Here is a 19,290-nt window from a genome sequence, read left to right on the forward strand (position 1 = left end):
CTGAGGCATCTGGAATGTGTCCAGTGCTAATGAGCCAATGGTTACAGATTGAAGGAGGCTTAACTGCCAGCTGGGGACCCTCTCAACAGCCGTTGTCTGTTCCAGCCCCAGGCTGTGGCTCTCCCCCTAAAGTGGAAGCTAGGCCAGTTCAGCCAGGGTCAGTCTAACCCCAAATCACCCCAGCTGACAAGGTACATCATTAGAAGGTCAATGTTCATGACTATTGTGGGCAGGTTAGGCATTAAATGTATATCTAAACTGGTTAAAATACTTCTCCTGGCCCCTTCTGGCTTTCTTCGCCCTATTCCCGCTCATAACCTCATATCAATAGAGTTAATAATAAATTGCATTTATGTAATGTTTTGTGGTAACAAAGTGCTTTACCTATGGTATCCTATGTGGTCATGAGGTTATATATGTTAGGGATGGTTATATATATATTTAGAGCTGAAAGGGACCTTAGAGGCTATACAGTCTACCTCTTTGCTATTTTGCAGATCAAGCAACTGAATAAAAGAGAGGTTAACTGGATTGGCCAGGGTCTCACAATTAATACATGTCTGAGTTGCGATGTGAATCCAAGATCTCGTGATTCCCAGTCTAGCACTCTATCCACTATGCTATATGTCTCTCAAGAATCCTGTGCAACAGAGTACTACAACTATTATTATCACCCTCATTTTGCAGGTGAGAAATATTAGGCTTAGAGGTCAAAAGGTAGAAGGGATTATAGAGATAGCATCACAGAATCATAACTCTTAAGCTGAAAGGGACCGTAGAGACCATCTTGCATGACCCCCTCATTTTATAGATGAAGAAACCGAGGCCAGAAGTAATAAGCGTCAGGGAAAGGATTTGAACCCAAGTGCCCTGAGAGTCAACATTCCTTCTTTTGTACGTCTTCTAGTCCAATTCCCTCATTTAAAAGAGAATTTAACTTCAGTAAAATGACTTCCTTGAGGCCATATGGCTAATAAGTACTCTAATCTAGACACTCTGATTTTTAGAGCAATGCTTTCCTGGTTGGTCACTGGTACCATCCAAAGAAGGGAAGCTGCTCTTCCTTTCCCAGGAAGTCCCATGACTTCTAAGATATATTCAGTCCCACTAAGTAGCACTCTATCACTCCACTCTGAATGTCTGCCCCATCAGTTTGGAACAATGGCTGTGTGTCTCAATGAGGTCTGTTACACCCTAAGATAGTGGCCCTTTGAGACTTTGGCGGCTGGATTTGAAACTGGTATTCATTCAGGTAGTTATCTCTTATGTCAAGGGTCTAATTATTTCTGTACATAAAAAAAAGCAGGAAGCTGCTTCTATGTAATAATAAATAACTAGAGATGAGTGCAACTATCCTGAAGAGCCAACGTTCTTTGACACTCTTCATCAGCTTATTAACCCAAATCTATGTGGCCTTGTTCTACAACAAAACGGTGGTGGGATGGGGAAGGAAGGTATGGTCTCCTTGCAATCCAGATGCAAGAAGAATGCACGACTGCATTCTGTATCTGCTACAGCCATTACAAGGTATGCCAAGATGCTGTTCGGGCTTTGTAATATTCTGTCCATGTTTCAACATTTCATCAGTGATATATTCTGTGAACTTTTGGACCTCAGTGTAATTGTGTATCTAGAATGATATCCTGATTTATTGCCATGACCCTGGATAGTACCCTGCCCAGACCTGTTCAGTGCTGGATTGTTTTCATGAATGCTGGCTTCAGGCCATGTTATAGAAACTCATGTCTAACTTAACCTATGTAGAATTTGAGGGCACATCATCTCCCCACAGGGCAATGATATAGACCACCAAAAAAATCAGATTTATCTCGAATAGATGATTACCTGCAACTTCCAAGGACATTCAGTGTTCCTGAGATTCATTATGCATTGCTGATTTTTCATTCCATAGCTGTCTCTTTTATGACTAATCTCCCTTCTCTAAAATCCCAGTTTGAGCTGCTCTGGCAAAGCACTTACTGTAAGCTCAGTTCCCATCACCCCATACCTACACATCAACCCACACACCTCTCTTCCACATATATGTCTACTTCCAATATACATATCCTAAAAGTCAAGCACATCTCCCCTGTAATAAATATTCCTCCCATTTAGTAACATGCATGTCAACAAAAATATAGATCCCTGCACAATATATATCCTCCCATGCATGTGTAATCACATACATACAAATATCCAAGGTATAGGTAGAGGCATACCCACCTATACATGTATCTCACCCAAGCATTACACATAAACATGGTCCTCCCCATCAAATATACTCATCCAATGGGTAGATGCATAGATAGATAGCTTAGAAGACACATGGCTTGGAAATAAGAAGAAAAAAGTGAATAGCTAGAGAGATGAGAGAAAATAAGCAGATAAATAGGTCATAGAGTAGAATATGAAGAATAAAAGGGAGTTGATCAGAAAGAGGCAACTAGGATGGCAATAGAGTTGTGTGTCCTCACTTTCGTCCTTATTAAAATTGAGGAAATAGACTCTTCAATTCTTTGCTGATCCTACATACCACTAGATTATTAACTCAAAGGACACGTTTTCATTCAACAAATATTTATTAAGCATCTTCTACTATGTGTAAGTCACTGCCTAGGTGCTGAGAGAGATGCTAGAGGTTGCTTGTCCTAGATGCCAAAATTTTAAGTAAGTTTACACAGTCTATGACTTTAAGACACAATCCCTACCTGCAAGGAGCTTACAACCTCAGACAAAATTCACAACTCTAGGGTGAACCAATTCATGTGCAATGCCTAACTTTTGGTGTTTCTTCTTGAAAGAGAGGAAATATACAAAGCCCATTCATCTACTCCCAGAAAGAAGTGGCCTTTAGAATTATAGTTGCACAGCCCTGCTTAGCTGGAAACATTGCCCCGACCTCTCCATCTTAAATGACCGCAGAGAATTCAAGGATTAGTCAGGTTAAGATCAACATCATCATCACAATATTTGTAAAACACTTTAAGGTACTTTACACATATTATTTCATTTGCTCCTTATGACAATCCATTTTATAGATGAAGAAACTGAGGTTGAGAGAAGTTAAGTGACTTGCCCAAAATCATAGAGCTAAGTATCTAGGGCAGCATTTGAACTCAGATCTTCCTGCTTCTAGGTCCAGGACTCTTTCCACTATGCCATCTTGCTGCCTCAAAAATAATAGCAATGTTCTAACCACGGAGGCAGGGTGCCAGAGAGCATGTGAAAGGGCCTAAGCAGTGAACTCTTCAATCTAGGATAGGTCATTTTTGTTCCCTGATTTTCAGTTCACCATTAATCAGTAGCTCAAGATTGTCGGGACTTTTCCAAGGAGTAGGGTAATTCTATTTCCCCACAAGGTTAACATTCCCGCTCACCACTTTGGAACTCCTTTTCTGCCCTGAGGTAAAGGAGGCTCAGCATCACTGTCTCTCTTTGCAGATGAGTCTGAACCTATGGTGGAGCATGAGAGAGAACCCTCTTCTTCCTTTCCTCCCTTCCTCATGTAGCCTCTCACTGGCTGATGAAAACTAATCAGGCAATCTGCATTTGAGACTGACTTGACCTTAGGATAATTCCTTCATATATTTGTCAGAGCTAAAGTTCAAAGGCTGATTGATGTCCCCAGTGCAGGGGGAGGGGAGGAGGAATCCAAGCAAATAGCAAATCCACAATGCTTCTGTGAGGCTTGTGGAAAGGGCACTTGATGAGGAGTGGGGCTCTCTGAGTCCCAGTCCCAATTCCACAGATCCCTTAGCCAGACAATGACAACAAGGCTGCGGCCAAAAATCAGATTTCCTACCTCCTAGGCCAGTGACACTTCCATTGTACCATCTTGATTACAAGTGAGTTTTAGCAAATCACAACTTTTCTCAGCCTCAATTTCCAGCTTGCTTAATTAACAACTTATGCCTTTATCATAGCCCTTAGTAAATGAAGACTCCAATAGAGTCCTACTCAGATGTTTCATTGCTGGGTAGAAGGGAACCTGGACTCTCAAAGTTTATGCCAGTAGAAGACACACTCTGGTGGGTTTTACAAAGCTTCATGTATAACCCTATTGTTTGTATATATTGAACTTAGGAGGACCTGAGTTCAAATCTGACCTCCGAAACTAGCTACGTGACCCTGGGCAAGTCACTTAACCCCAATTGCCTCAATTTTTTTTTCTCTTCTCCAATTTATTAAAGAAGGAACAAAGACCATTGTGATGTCAAAGATAAGGGTTACGCAGCAAGAAAGGCTGATGCTTAATATCTAGGAAGTTGAATAAGAGAAGAAAGGAAGGAAGGAAGGAAGGAAGGAAGGAAGGAAGGAAGGAAGGAAGGAAGGAAGGAAGGAAGGAAGGAAGGAAGGAAGGAAGGAAGGGAGGGAGGGAGGACAGTAATGATGCCAGCCTGAAGCCAGGAAGGACAGTCACCACACACAGGGGCAAATGCAGAGAGGGGCTAGCTGGCTGGTCTTGACTGCTCTTTCTCCTCATGACTGCCAGAAAGCAGGGGAAGCAGTTGCAGCCAGCTCCGGCATGATCTGCAAAGTGTAGGTTCCAGGTTCTAGCTGCAGCATTAGAGGGAGAATGAGGGAAAAGTTTCTGGGCCAAGGGACCAAGGAAAGAGTGGGAAAGGACTGAGTTGGAGGAGGCTGTTTGGGAGACTACTCCTGGAGGGGATGCTGTTTAAGAGAGTTTTGTTTGGGGGAAGGCTGTTTGGGAGGAAATGGGGAATGGCCCCATTGAACCCAGCAGCCACAAATGGAACAGCCCAGTGGAGAGACATCTGAGACATGGGACACGGCAGCAGTATGTGGTCCTGCTGAGGGGAGCCTCAATGAGCCCCTCCATGATGGGCAGGCCATTCCCTGGTCCAGGCCCAATGGGATGACTCCTTTGACATGACCTCTTCACAACAGTGCCAGCTCACAACTGCCCAGTAGCCCATCTGTGTCCACAGCTGGTCCCTCCAATGCAGGAAGCTGGGCACAAGCTTCCACCAGTCCTATCCCCGAGCAAAATCTGATACGTGGGGTCCTCTCTGTCTTCTTCCATGTCAGATAGGTAGATAAATAGGTAGATAGACAGACAGACAGATACATATACATATGTATATATACATATTATTTCCAAAGACCAACCAAGCTAAGTTCGGATAGGCAATGATTTTTTTTTTACCACAGAAACTCTTTAAGACCATTTATTAAGTTACAGAGGGGTCACAGTAGCCTCATTGACAAAATTATGAATCTCTTAAGTATTGAAGTAAGTAAATGAAAATGTGAAATGAAATTTCAAAAAGCCTGGCATTTTACATTGGGGACCAATTTCCATTAGCAAATTCAGAGGCTAATACCTCATATGAAGAAAAGATGTTAGTTTAACAAATATTTTGCCTTGAGAATGGAAATGTAAGCTGCACCATTAATTTACGACTCCTTCTTTCCTGATATGCTTGGTCTTCAGCAGGTATTTTCACTTTAAGCAGAGTTATAAAACAAGACAAATTTGTCATCAATGTTTTCCCTTTCTGGACAGCTCTGTCCACTGTCACCACTTCCCCCTAGGTATCCAATGCCCCACGCTGAATCTTAGCTGCTAAGAGACCTTCACAGTGAGATACTACCACCCCCATCCTGAATTCTCCCTCTTCCTATCTAAACCTGGCTGACTTATGTCTCAATCTCTCAGGACTTTGTGAGGTGACAAAGCTATCTGACCTCATAGACTGTCAGGTCCCTCAATCCATCTCTAACGGATGTTGAAGACTTTAGAATCGTAACCTGTGGGGATGGGAAACATCACCTTAAAGACAAGCATCAGAGATGTAGCCTCTGCTAACCCTACAGCAGACTCCTCCCAGATCACTCCCCAATGGCATCATGCATGCCTGCCTGCACCTCCGAGAGCTCTATATCATAGGTAGTAATATTGGATATTCTCCCAGGAGGACTCTCACATGACAAAGAAAAAAGACTAACAGACACAAAAAGAAAGACATCCAGGAATACTCAATCTTCCTTCAGCTATAATATTTCACTGCTGCAAGTCCTCCTTACTTGTTTTCTTCCCCATCTCACCACTGTGTGACTGTAAATGGAAGCTACAGTCCACAAAAATGATATCAACAGAGGAAGGCCTCTCTCCCACTGCTCACCTGTGTTGGCTTAAAGCAATCAAAGTATAGGAAAGATACTAAGGTACCACTTGGCCCTACTGAGTGCAGGTTCTTCCTTCATGCCCCTAGTGCAGTGATATCAAACTCAAATGGAAATGAGGGCCAATAATCCATAAATAAGGATTCCTGCAGGACACATGTTAGCTTAGTGTTTAAAGGTAACATTGCCTATGTTTTATTGCATTTTTGTTCATTTTATTAAATATTTCCCAATCATATTTTGCTTCCAAAGGCACTTAGAGTGTTGTACACACTTAAACAGCAAGGATATATGGATGATGATACAGCAAATGAGACTGAGAAGGAAGAATCTAACAAATAGGAGAACTAAGACATAGGAGCATAACGGAAGCAAAGGAGAAAAGAGCATCCAGGAGAAAAAGGGGGAAGAGAGAAAAGAGAAGAAGTTCTATGACAAAACCCAGATATACTCACACTTAAACAGCAAGGATATATGGATGATGATACAGCAAATGAGACTGAGAAGGAAGAGTCTAACAAATAGGAGAACTAAGACATAGCAGCTTTTAAAAAGCATATGGGTTTTAATAAAAATCACAAGTATATCATAGATTGCCTATTAAATATATTTAGCGATATGCCTGAAATAAGTCCTACTATCTATCAGTTGAGCCTACTTTATGTTAAACAAGTACCACCTGGTGTAGCTAGGGTACCTAGGGAGAGTCAATTCACCTCCACAGAGCTAGCCTTGCATGCCCTCATCTTAATTCACTAATGGAGATGTCACACATAGTTATGCATTTTTTTTCTGAGGAGTAATATACGAAATACACCTGAGACTTCACTACTTAATTGTACTTGACATTTCTGGGTCACTGGTGGGTGGTGGCAAGTATCTTATTGGAAAGTCCCATCACTTGTGACAGTGGCCAAGGAAAAAGCCCAGAATCAGACTGTGAACCAGCTTCTACCCTGTTGTCTTGCCATCCAACAGAGCATTATCATGCTTATCAGGCACACTGCATACATAAAGCTGTTAACCTCAGAATTAAAATAGTACCACAATTATAGAAATAGTTACAGAAAAATCAGTTGTTGAGGTTATCCAGTCATCATGATCTTCCTCAAGGGTCCAGCTATATCTAGGATCATAAAATGTACAATATAGAATTTGTTTAGACAAGAGTTCTTAAATCATGGTCGATATAATACTGGTGGTCCACAAGTCTCTTCCAGGTAGCCTTTAGTTTAGTCTCCCATAGTATTAATGTTTACGATATGATGAAATCTGTGGTTTTCTTCCTGTCATAGCTTAATGATTTATTTAGGATGCTGGAAAAAATACATATTATTTCATTAATGTCTCATCAAAAGAAACATCATTGCTTTCATTCTGGTAAAATACTTTTGCTGTGGAAAAGAATTAGGTCAAAGCCATAATTATCTTTGGTGTTTTGCTAATAGGCACCAACACAGAGAATGAAGATGTGTTTGTGGCCTACTGGCTCTATACTACCTGATGCTTTTGTTTTTGTTTTTAGGAATCAATATACTTGTTTATTTGAAAAGAATTAAGAAAAAAAATTGGCTATAACTCTCACCACTCCTCTCTAACCTCAAAATGGAGTCTGCAAATTTTACATTTTTTTCCATTCTGATTAATTTTTTATTTCATCATCAGATTCTACTTCTGCAAAGTTTTAGTCTGAGTCTTGGAATATGCTGGAAGCAACCCAATATGGGTTATCCTGGCTTCCTTCACATGCCATAAAATGGCTTCTTAGGAGTTGTTATTGTCAGTCTTACACAGAGAAATGCTTTTCACTATATATGATGACAAGATTCCTCCATGGGTTCCAACTCTACCACCATGACCTGGACCTGCCATAGAAGATTCGGATTTGTGAGACTTCAGAGGACCTAATCTATCCTTTTCCAACTGTTTCCTTGTATTTTGTTAGTGTGGCTCACAGAACATAGGCAAAGTATGAGGAGTTACGATGTAGTCCTGGGCTAAAGTTACGGAGTGTCTATCATCCATTTGTTTTTAACTACACATAATTTTGCTCCCCTCTGACTCTTGTTGAGATCATAATACACTTTAACCAATCCATTTCCATTTCCAGTCATGATCTGGTTTAATTTGGGTTGCCACAGGCAGCGTACTACACTCATATTGGTGACATTAATTTCATATACTTTAGAGAAGGTCTGGGGCTCAAAGAAAACAAGCTTGCCACTGCCACCTCCCTTAACAAATGTTCCAGCAACCAAAAGCTTAATATTTTGACTGAAGCAGAACTCATTAAGGAGGTAGGAAGATTTGAAGCTGGAAAAAAAGTGGCTTCTTAAACTGTCAGACATCCCACAGTTTTAAAGTATCATCTCCTTCCCAAAAGGCAAGGACAGTGCCATCACAGAAAATGTCACACAGGAAGTATCTGTGCCAGGATCATGGGCCTGTCTGCAGTGGAATTCGGTATAAACAATCATTATTTCAGTCCCAGAATTGGATGCTTCCATCCTGGCAACCAGCTGCAATAAGCTTCCCATCTCTATGGAATATGCAAGTGGTTAAAATTACTTTTTTCCCCAAACTGTTCTTGGTTTAAACACACTTTTGTGCTCCACATCTCAGGTATACACAGTCCCATCATTTAAACAAGTCAAAAATGTTTCCTTTATTTTGGGATGCAAGCAGCCAGTATTAAGCATTGCCATGTGACCCTTAATGTTGGCCACGGCCATTACATATTGGTTTCCTTTCACACATTCTATCACTAGGAAGCCATCTGTGTCAAGCAATCTGGCCTGAGTGTTTCTGGACATCACAAGAATCACATCTCCTGTTCTGCTGTACTATAGTGACTTAATTTGGTGACAATCACAAGGCTGAAGAAATCAGAAAACTTGATGGGAAACATCATCTCTGCAAAATCTCGAACTTTGACATCATAATCCTATTACCAAACAGGCACCTGAAAGGTCCAGAAGACCCAAGGCAGAAACTATTTTACTGCCATGCTGCAGAGTGATTTCATGAGAATCAGGAATTTTTCTTGACAGGGTTAATTCATCTTATATTTCATCATCATCATCATCATCATCATCATCATCTAGGTACCAGATAAGAGTTGGGGACCTATGAGTTATCTGTATTTTCAGATTATATTTCGGTAGTTGGGGTGGCAAAGGAAGCCCAATTAATTCTTCATCAGAATTATCTTCACTTCCACTGCTCTGTGTCACTGAAAGTTGATACAGAAGGATGTTTGGTCCAACTTGCACCTAAGAGTATGGATTCATTATCATGTTGCCTTCCTAATTCTCTCTCTGCAGGTCTTCCTCTTGCTCTCTGGCTTCCAAACCTTTTCTACTTCTTTTCGCAGCTGTTCTTAGGGTTTGCTCAAACAAGGCTCCCAAGTCAAATGGCCTGCCTTTCTTTCCAAAACCAGTGAAGCCCGTGGTGGAGGCCAACTCCAGACGCGCCGCCAGCGCACGTGCGCCCTCACCTTCCAAGCCTGGTCCCAGCACTGGAACGCGAGCCTAGGTGGGCAGGCGGAAGCGTCCTAGGAAGCCGAACGGAAGTAGCTTAAGTGTCTTCACAGCCGGGCGGAAGCGTCACTGCGGACCAGGAAACGGTACCTGTGATTACGAGGTGCTCCGGGATGGAGGAGGAGACCCGTGGCTCGGGCCACCCCATCCACTCTCCCTGGTTCCCTGCTGTGGCTACCATGAGGGCAGCAGGCGGGCAGATTACCTGCTCTAAACCCCTGAGAGGTAATGACAAAAAAATAACAATAGCCTTGCAGTTGGTCTAAGTTCATTTTAAATCCTTTAACGAGGATCCGTTGGAGGACCAGTCTGGTGCCGGCAGCCGAGGTCATTCCAGCTCCTGTGTTGTTGTTCAGTCACGTCCAACTTTTCATGACCCATTTGGGGTTTTCTTGGCAAAGATACTGGAGTGGTTTGCCATTTCTTCTCCGGTTCATTTTTACAGATGGGGAAAGTGAGGCAAGGTCACACAGGTAGTTAGGTGTCCGAGACTGGATTTGAACTCAGGAAGAGCCCGTTGCTCTGTCCACTGCACCACCTAACGCCCATAGCGAATATTAAAGATGCTGCAGTTAAAAAGTTCCTAGCTGGATTTTAGGATTGAGCTGGAGGTGCGTGGGGAGCCCCCGCTTCCCAGGGCCCCCTTGATGTTCCTGTAGCTGAGTGTGCCAAGACATTGAACATTTTTTGAAAAAATTAGAGGCATGCCTCATAGAGGGTCCACCCCTTTCCTGAGATCCACCTTTCCACACTACTATACATCCCCACTTGCAGACCTCTACTATACCTTGTCATTTGCGGTGGGACTCTTGGGAGTGCAGGCCCACCATTTACACATGCCTTTGCACAAGTAGGGGAGAATTTCCTCTGCCATCTTCCTGTCCTTACTCAACTGAACTTGCCCCCAAGGCACTAGGATAACTAGTGAAGACTAGAATCTCAAATTAGTCGGTGTACAAGTCTTTGGTCCCACTGGAGAAAAGCACTAGGCATAACTGCATAGCCAAGGTGGAGGGGGGAGGGGGGCGAAGGTAGGACTGACTGATCCATAAAAGAGCTCATACTCATAAGAACAGTTGAAACCATCTATCTCAGTTGTATCCTGAAATCCTGTTCTGATCTGGGTCACAAAACCTAAACTTCCCTAGCACCTACTATGTGCCAGGAACTTTACAAATATTTTCTCAGTTGATCCTCACAAAAAAGCCTTTCAGGCAGGTGATATTATCCTCATTTTACAATTGAGGAAACTGAGCCAGAGGAGAAGTGATTTGCCCAAGGTCAGATTGGAACTTAGGTTTTCCTGACTCTAGACCCAGCACTCTATCCACTGTGCCACTGAGCTGCCTCTAAGCAGCCCTATGGCATTTTACAGGGGAGCTCCAGAGCATATTGGTTTATCTAACAACCCCAAAGGACATATGGTAGTATAGGAAGCTATTTTAGTGACCTACTGGATATGCACTGTTTGTTTTGCCTGAGGTAGTCAAATTTTATTTGCTGTAAGTTGATTTCCTGACTAGAAGAGAAGGAAAGACTTAAGGAATATTAGCAGATATGGAAGAAATGCTCTGACAAGGAAATCAGAATGATTTAAAAAAAAATTCTAGGGGATAAAAAGGAAACAATGCCAGGAGGTGGTGAAAAGAAAACAGTGGCACTGGGAAGAAGGATAAGAAAGCCTGTACCACTGTGTCACAGATGGAAAAGACAGTGCTTAACACAGTGCCTAGAGCAAAGTAGGTGCTTAATAAATGTTAATTGACTGATGGATATGGGAAATAAGCATTTAGCTATAGATGGTAACAAAAAGAATCTGGTTTTCTGAGACACAAACTATGGAAACAGAAGTTTCCTGGCAAAGGATGGTGTGAATATGATGTGTTAAAATACCATTAAAATAATTACATGGTTAAAAAAAAAGTTTTCTCTCTATCCTTAGTATCTCAGGGTTATGCAGTCAGTCTCACACCCAAAGTAGGACTCTGGGCCTCTTGGTTGGTTACAAGTCCTGGTCCTCTGGAGGTGATGGATCTTCTTGCATCTATAGATGGAGTCATAGGCTCCTGGAAGAATTGCATTATATTATTTGGCAAGGGAAAAATCTGTGGCTCCCACAGACGTAGTTGAATAAGACCAGAGGGCTGGTGATAAAGTAGAAATCTTGTCTCTTCTCAGTGTTAGAGACATTCTCTTTTGGTGTCACTTTCCAAGACTAGAGTCAGAGCAGCTGGAATTATATGTTCTGGTTATGAAATGCCCAAAGTGAAGCAACAATAGAGAGAAGTTTAAATTCCAAATCTTTATAGAAAAAACCCTTCCATTTGTCTGTTTTTCAGTTGCCTTTGCTATGTATGTTATATTTAAAAAGAAAGTTGTTTGAAAAAGTTCTTTCCAGTAGAAGTTAGTTTGACTGACAATTACCTAACTGCTGATAGGGTCGAGGTAACAGTATCCCACCGTGTGTTTTTGTAGGTATATAATGCCAATGCAGCTCTGAGAGCTGCAGAAGAGAGAGAGAACAGATAGGAAAGAAAACATAAGGAGGGCACCAATGAGCCATGTCCATACTTCTAACATATGTCCACTTCTTGATAGGGAAATTAATACAAGTTACAGGACAAAGAGGAATAGACATTTGTCATATTCTTCCCTTTCAAGAACTCACCAAGAGTGAAGAACAAAAGGAAACTTTCATCCTCCAGGGACTTCTACTCAGTACTGTATACAGCAACCCAATATGCTTAGCCTTAATGGTATTAAACTACCATTAATTAGAGAAATAAGGGATAAGTACCAGCAAGAAAGAGGTTCATTCCTGAAACACCTAAGACTCCAAGCTCACCAACTCAGGAAAGTTAACAATTTCAAGTTATAATGCTGGTAATTGGGTAAGAGAAAATGGAACTATTCCCCTGGACCCTATAGCCAGCTCAAATGAGAAATGCAGTGTAACCTAGGGCTACTTGGCAGAGATACACCTGGTACTGAGTCATGTGCCAAACCATGTGCCCACCTGAGTGTTTTAAGTCAGATGTAGTTAGCTGCATAAACAAGCACCTTAGTGAGAACTTTGCCAACAACTTTGATTCCAACACTGGACAAATAATTTAAATTTCATTTAATAAGATTTTGCTAATCACCTAGTGTGTGCATGACACCCTTACCCAACTACTGATCGATGATGATGATGATAAAAATAACTAGCATGTATAGGGCCTACTATGTGCCAGGTACCATGCTAAGTGCTTTTTTACAAATATGGTCTCCTTTGATTCTGACAACAACTCTGGGAAGTAGGTACTATTATTATTCCCATTTAAAAGTTGAGAAATATTAAGCAAACAGAAGTTAAATGCTTTGCCCAAGGTCACATAGCTAGTAAGCATCCAAGAACAAATCAGAATTCGAGTCTTCCTGACTCCAGGCCCAATACTCTATCCACTGCACCACCTAGTTGCCTCCAATTACTATTGGTCCTCCTATTGAAGGAACTAGAGGTAGTTAGCTTGAAAAAGAGACCTCTTGAGGTGGGGGAGAATAAGATAATTTTTAGTATGTCTTAGTAAGTCTTTGAGATAAGCTGGGTCAAAAGTCTTGGCGCAGTTTGAAAGTATTAAAACCTTAATAGTTTAAATGTTAAAGCTTTAATAGCTTGGAACTACACTAAGACTTTTGGGACGGCCTGTATTCAAAGGCTTTTCATGTGGAAGAGGGATTCTACTTGTCCTTGTTGGTTTAAGAGTGCAGAACTCAGATACATGTAGAAGTCAGAATGAGGTAGATTTTGGCTTAACAGAAGGAAAATCTTCCTCACAACAAAAATAACCAGAATGGGCTTTGTCATTGAGACGTTTCAGCCATTTCCAGTTCTTCATGAGCCCAGTTTAAGGTTTTCTTGGCAAAAATACTAGAAGGGTTTGTTATTTCCTTCTCCAGCTCATTTTACAGATGAGAAACTGAGGCAAACAGGATTAAGTGGCTTGTTCTGGGTCACACAAGTAACTAAGTGTCCGAGGCTGGATTTGAACTCAGGAAGATGAGTCTTCCCGATTCTAAGCCCACAGACTGATTCATCCACTGCACCACCTAGCTGCCCCAGAATGGGCTACCTTGGAGAATAAACAATTTTCTGTCACCAGAGGTCTTTTCGGTGGAAACTAGATCACCACTTGTTGATGACACAATGAGTAAAATTCATGTTTTGGTTCAAATTTAGAAAAGATGGCATCTAAGATCCTTTTTAACTCTGAGGTTTTATGTAATTTATGTTTTCTAGTTTATGGAACACTAGGTTATTAAGTTCCATCTTTTCTGATTCCTCCTAGTCTGTTCCATTGATCTACCTTCCTATTTTTTCATCAGTACCAGGTGTTTTTGATGACTGCTTCTGATTAACTTCAAATAGACCTCAATAGACTATAAGTTGAGGTCTAGAAATTATATTCTCCCTTCATCTCTACCTCTTTTTATCATTTCTCTTGCTATTCTAGATCTTTCTAGATCTTTTCAAACAAATTGTTATTATTTTATCAAGCTCTATAAAGTATCCCTTTGATAATTTTGTGGGCTAAAAATTCAAAGACAAAAACTAAAAAGTCTTGCTGGCAAGGAGCTTACATTCTTCCATGATCCTATAATCACTCTCTCTTCCTATAGCACGTCAATATTATTCATTTAACATTTAGCATATGCCACCTTGTGTTTTTTAAACTTTTCTTTCTAATTAACAAACATTTATTTTCTCTCCCTCCCAACTCCCATTATCCCCACTGGGGAGAAAAAACCCTCTTAATAAATATGTATAGTCAAGTAATTCTCACATTGGATATATTTAAAAACGTATATCTCATTTTACACTGAAATCATGTTTGGTCATTATAGTTATCGAAGTTCTTAAGTCCTTGAAAGTTGGTAGTCTTTATAATATTTTTGTTATGTGGAAATAGTTTGCTTCCTTCTGCTCACTTCTCATTCTGTACCAATTCATACAGATCTTCTCAAATGTCCCCAAAACTGTCCCTTTTATAATTTCTTAAAGCAAATAGTATTCCATTACATCCAAATAGCGTAATTTGTTCAGTCATCCTCAATTGATCTGTACCCTGCCTTATATTGTTATCTTTTTACATGCATGTGTCTTATTCCCCCAATTAGACTGTGTGGTCCTGTAGTCAGGGACCCTATACCACCTAACATGTATTTTGCAGTAATGGCTACTGAAACCCTCCAGGAAACTATGAGAAATCTCATAGTCAGGCCTTAGTCAAGAGTTATGATGTTGTTTTCTAGCCATTTCTATTAAATTCCTGAGCTACCAGTGTTAAAACATCATTCCAGCAAGCTGACCTCTCACACCAGGAGGTTGTCAAATGCCATCTGTAATTAGAGCAGCAATTTTGTTTTTGGCGATCTTTCATACCTTCTGTGACACGGAGCCACCTCATTCCTTCCCAGTGCTTAGGGAGCAGCAATTCTCAACCTTGTGTGAGTTGTGAGGAACAGTCTAGCTTTTCATGTTTGTCTTCATACAGCCTACCCTCCTATCTCTTTAAAATGATGGGTGGTATATTTCTTTTCAACTAAATTGAACTAAAATTAATTTTGTTTTGAAAAAAAAAGTTTTTTTTTCAAGTCTAAACACCTCCTAAGATAATTAGAGATACCCTGGGAGTGTCAAGTCTCAAAAACAGAATTTGAACAAAGCATCAAGGCTGTCTTCTAAATCAAACTCAGAGCTCCTTTCAGGAGTGTTTTTGTAGAATACTTTTGACAAGAAGCAACTCATTAGCATCCAGATAGGGGGTTTCTGAAATTTCTTTTCTCATGGTCACCCTACATCAAAACAAAGGAACATAAGAGGAGATTAAAATACAGGGTAGCTCAGACTAGTTCAAGGAGTTTTCTTCTCACATTCCCTCTTTCTGCATGTGACAAGACAGCAGTGTTTGAAACTTTGTGGGCTGGCATGAGGGGGGTACAGTTTCCTTACAGGCTTTAAACAAGATGCTCACTACTTGGCAGTCTTTCCCCAATAATGGGAGATTGAGCCCAAACATGAAAGGCAATGTGGTACAATGGAAAGAATGCTGGGTTTAAATCCTGCCTTTCCCATTTATTACCTGTGCCTCTTTAAAGTAATTTAAGCTCTCTGGTCCTCAGTTTTCTCTTCTACAAAATGAGGGGATTGAACTAAATGGTCTCTAAAGATCTCTTCCAGTTCTAGATCTATGATCTAGGACATGTCTTCACCACTGAGATCTGCTGTTAGATGGACTCTGTGTCCTGGCTTCCAAGTAATACTAGACCAAACTTTTGACCACGCACAAATGCAGGGAAAGACAGATCTAGCACTTAAGCTCCTGCCCCAAGGTACAATAATCAAGGCTACCCAAGGGAACACAGGAACCCCTAGAGAGTAGCTGTGTCTACCACACAATACTACAGGCTTCTCAGGGCTCTACTTGCTGTCTGCCTCTTCACATACCACGTTGTAATTCACATAAGGATTTGGGCTGACCTTACTGGAATGTACCAGCACTGAAAGCAGTACAAAACTGACTGAAATACCTATTTCTGCCCTACTAGATTTGGGTAGAACTTCTGATGCTCATTTCCAAATCATATCCGCATCTGAACACCTCTACTCCTACGCTCATGACTAACAGTGAAAGACAGGGGACAACGAAAGCAAACATTATTCATGTTCTTTCTTCTTAGAGAGAATTTCATGATTTCTTGTGGATAAAACCTGCTCCAGAGAACTGTTCACTTTCTATCCCCTGTTCAAGTAAAGAGAGACATCCAAGGAATATGTGTGTGGTTCTCTTCCTTTTGAGTGCCACTACAAGCCCAAAACACAAATCACTATAAATTAATTTCTCACTTGGACCTTCATAAAAACCGACAGTAGCATAACTCCCTCAGGGTTAGTAGCTTTGGAAACTTCCAAGCTACTCTGAAAATTCACCCCTAATCCTTTCTTTGCATAGCTTTCTCTGCCTTAAATCTTTCTGCACATCTCTCTTCCTCTAACCAACAAATGTGGCTGAGATACTATTAAAGACCCTCAACCAATCAGAGTCTGAGCTGCTTAAACCCAGAATTTTTTTTTTCTCTGTATCCTGGATGTAGTGACAAAGGACAAAAAAAAAAATATGATGGTTCTATATGGGAGCATGATTCAATAATTGGTGGAGGGTTTTTGAGGGGGAATATCTCTTATAATAATACTACTATGTGAAAATCACCATTTTGGAAAGGAAGCAGAGAAAAGAAATAAGGATGAAAAAGAAAGCAGGGGAAAAGGAGAGAGGAAAGAAAAGAAGCAGCAACTACAACAGACTGGAGTAGCAAGGGCAGCCAGGCATTGCCCCCAAGGAGCTTACTATCTAGTATAATCAATAGGACAATAAAATAATTCAAAGAAAAGAGCCTGAAGCAGTGTTTAAATTTCAGAATTAGATTGTGTAACTTGATGGAAATTGGGATAGACCATCAGCTAATCTGAATATAAGGATATAGGATTTTAAAGCTGGAAGGGATCATAGCTTCATAAACTGAAAAGGACTGCAGAGACCATCTGACCCAACACCCTCATTTTATAAATCAAGAAATCTGGTCAGGGAGAAGCGGGGATTCAGTGACTTGCCCAAGGTCATGCAGGTAGTAAATAAACATTAGAGTTGGGATTTGAATCCAGGACCTATGGCCCTAGAGCTCTTTCTACTGTTCCATGATTTTCAAATCCAACTACCTCATTTTGAAGATAAGGACCCTGAGAGCCAGTTCAAGGTCACACAGCTTGGAGTTTGGAGCAGAAAAAGGACCAAAATCCAATTCTACTTACTCTTAATTCCATGCTACCTCTTTTAGGGTCTTAATCTGGCATGCCTAAACCCAGAAGTTTTCTTTTCCTGATACACCATCGCTCATTTATAAGTAGGCAGATCAGATTGCATTTGACCAAAAAATTCATCACTATGCCATAATGAATAGGTCTGCATCTAGCTTCCACTCAGGGCTATTTAATTCTTAAGAGGGAAAAAAGGCGATAAGGAGGAGAAGAAAAATAAGGGGTAAAATGAAAGAGAAAAGGGCTATATCCATAATTCCTTGTCTCCTGCTATGATAAATGCTACATTTACATTCATGGAATCATTTTTAAACTTGAGTCTATGGAATCCATACAGCATTTCCTTGCATCAGTGGACATCAGCATTTCATCTTAGACTCTGGTGGTGTTTCTGTGATAAAGATAAGGCACTTTTCCAATGACAGAAGGCAATTTATTTTGCATAATCAATGTTGTTTGTAACCCAACCTTGTGTTCCCAAGGCCCTCTGGGGCTGACAAGCATATAATACATATGTCTAAAAGCTTGTAAAAAAGATGGTGCTCTAATGGTGCATTGATAATTCCATTTTATCCATTTTCACTCGTCTCTAACCAAGGGTAGTCAAGCAGCCTGCATGAGGAAGGACAATCCTCAAGTTTAACTTTGTGTCCCTCCTGAACTGACCCCCAAATGTTTCGACACATTTTGTTCTCTCTCCCCTTCCTTTCTTTGCTTAGGAAGAATCCTATTAATTAAAGCACAGGCCTTGAATTTCTTATTCCCCTTTCCAGAAAATTTTGCAGCTAGTTTCACTGTCTTCAAATGTATTCCCTTTCCTCTCTATTCACAGCAGTTTCTCCTGCTCCAGCTACTTTTCCTAAGATTAGATTCTTAATCCCTAGAGACATTGTCCTCTCCCATCCCCTTCTCCAGGTACAAGACTTATTAAGTTCTCCCCTGTATTTTGCATGGGAGAATCTGAAATCTGATCATTTTATCCTAGCAATCTGGAAAGTTATTTGCCCAGTAGAGGATGAATTAGCCTTTTAAAATTGATGATGATGATGGTAATGATGTTGTATACTATGTGTCAGGAGGAAATGCACCAGATGGGACTAACTCTTGTTCTGAACATTTTGGTTCCTCTTTCCATTTGCCCACATTCTTTCTGAATTCCAAGCCAGCTGTTCCTGAGGATCAAAGAAACAAGACCAGAATACTTCTCTGAGTTGATGCATACCCTCTACAACTTACCATTTGCTTGATCCTTGTTGAATTCCTAGGGGTAGCTAGTTGGTGAAGTGGATAGAGCACTGAGCTTGGAGTCAGGAAGACTCATCTTCATGAGTTTGAATCCCACCTCAGACTCTTAGCTAGTCATGTGATCTTGGGCAAGTCATTTAACCCTGTTTGCCTCCGTTTTCTCATCTGTAAAATGAGCTAGAAAAGGAAATGGCAAACCACTCCAATATCTTTGCCAAGAACACCCCCCAAAAAAGGAGTCACAAAGAGTCAAACACGACTAAAAATGACTGAACAACAAGTTGAGTTCCAAGGCATCATCAGTGTTTCTTGTGATCTCACGTTCCTCTCTCACGTTCCTCTCTCAACTGCTGGGAAGTTATAAGGACCCCTTAGGCACATTTAGCAAATGCTTTTAAAAAAAAAAGTTCATCAAAACAAGTGACTAAAAGTATTTGCTGATTATCAACAAAGGCACAGAGGCCATTACAGAGATCCAAATAAGGAAAGGTCTCTGACTTGTAT

The 19,290-nt window shown here is 40.8% G+C and overlaps 1 protein-coding gene and 2 pseudogenes across 1 annotated transcript in view; all 3 read right to left on the reverse strand.

The window, feature by feature from the left end:
• TMEM178B (transmembrane protein 178B) overlaps nucleotides 1-19,290 on the reverse strand; it is a 444,158-nt gene that overhangs the window by 374,012 nt on the left and 50,856 nt on the right. The gene's annotated exons all lie outside the window — the stretch shown is intronic.
• Nucleotides 4,480-5,870, reverse strand: LOC144456769 (speedy protein C-like; annotated as a pseudogene).
• LOC110216147 (WD repeat-containing protein 70 pseudogene) lies at nucleotides 7,769-10,018 on the reverse strand (annotated as a pseudogene).

Source organism: Phascolarctos cinereus, unplaced genomic scaffold (genome assembly GCF_003287225.1).
Source record: "Phascolarctos cinereus isolate Bilbo 61053 unplaced genomic scaffold, phaCin_HiC Scaffold_1;HRSCAF=81, whole genome shotgun sequence".
In the NCBI taxonomy this organism is placed as follows: domain Eukaryota; kingdom Metazoa; phylum Chordata; class Mammalia; order Diprotodontia; family Phascolarctidae; genus Phascolarctos; species Phascolarctos cinereus.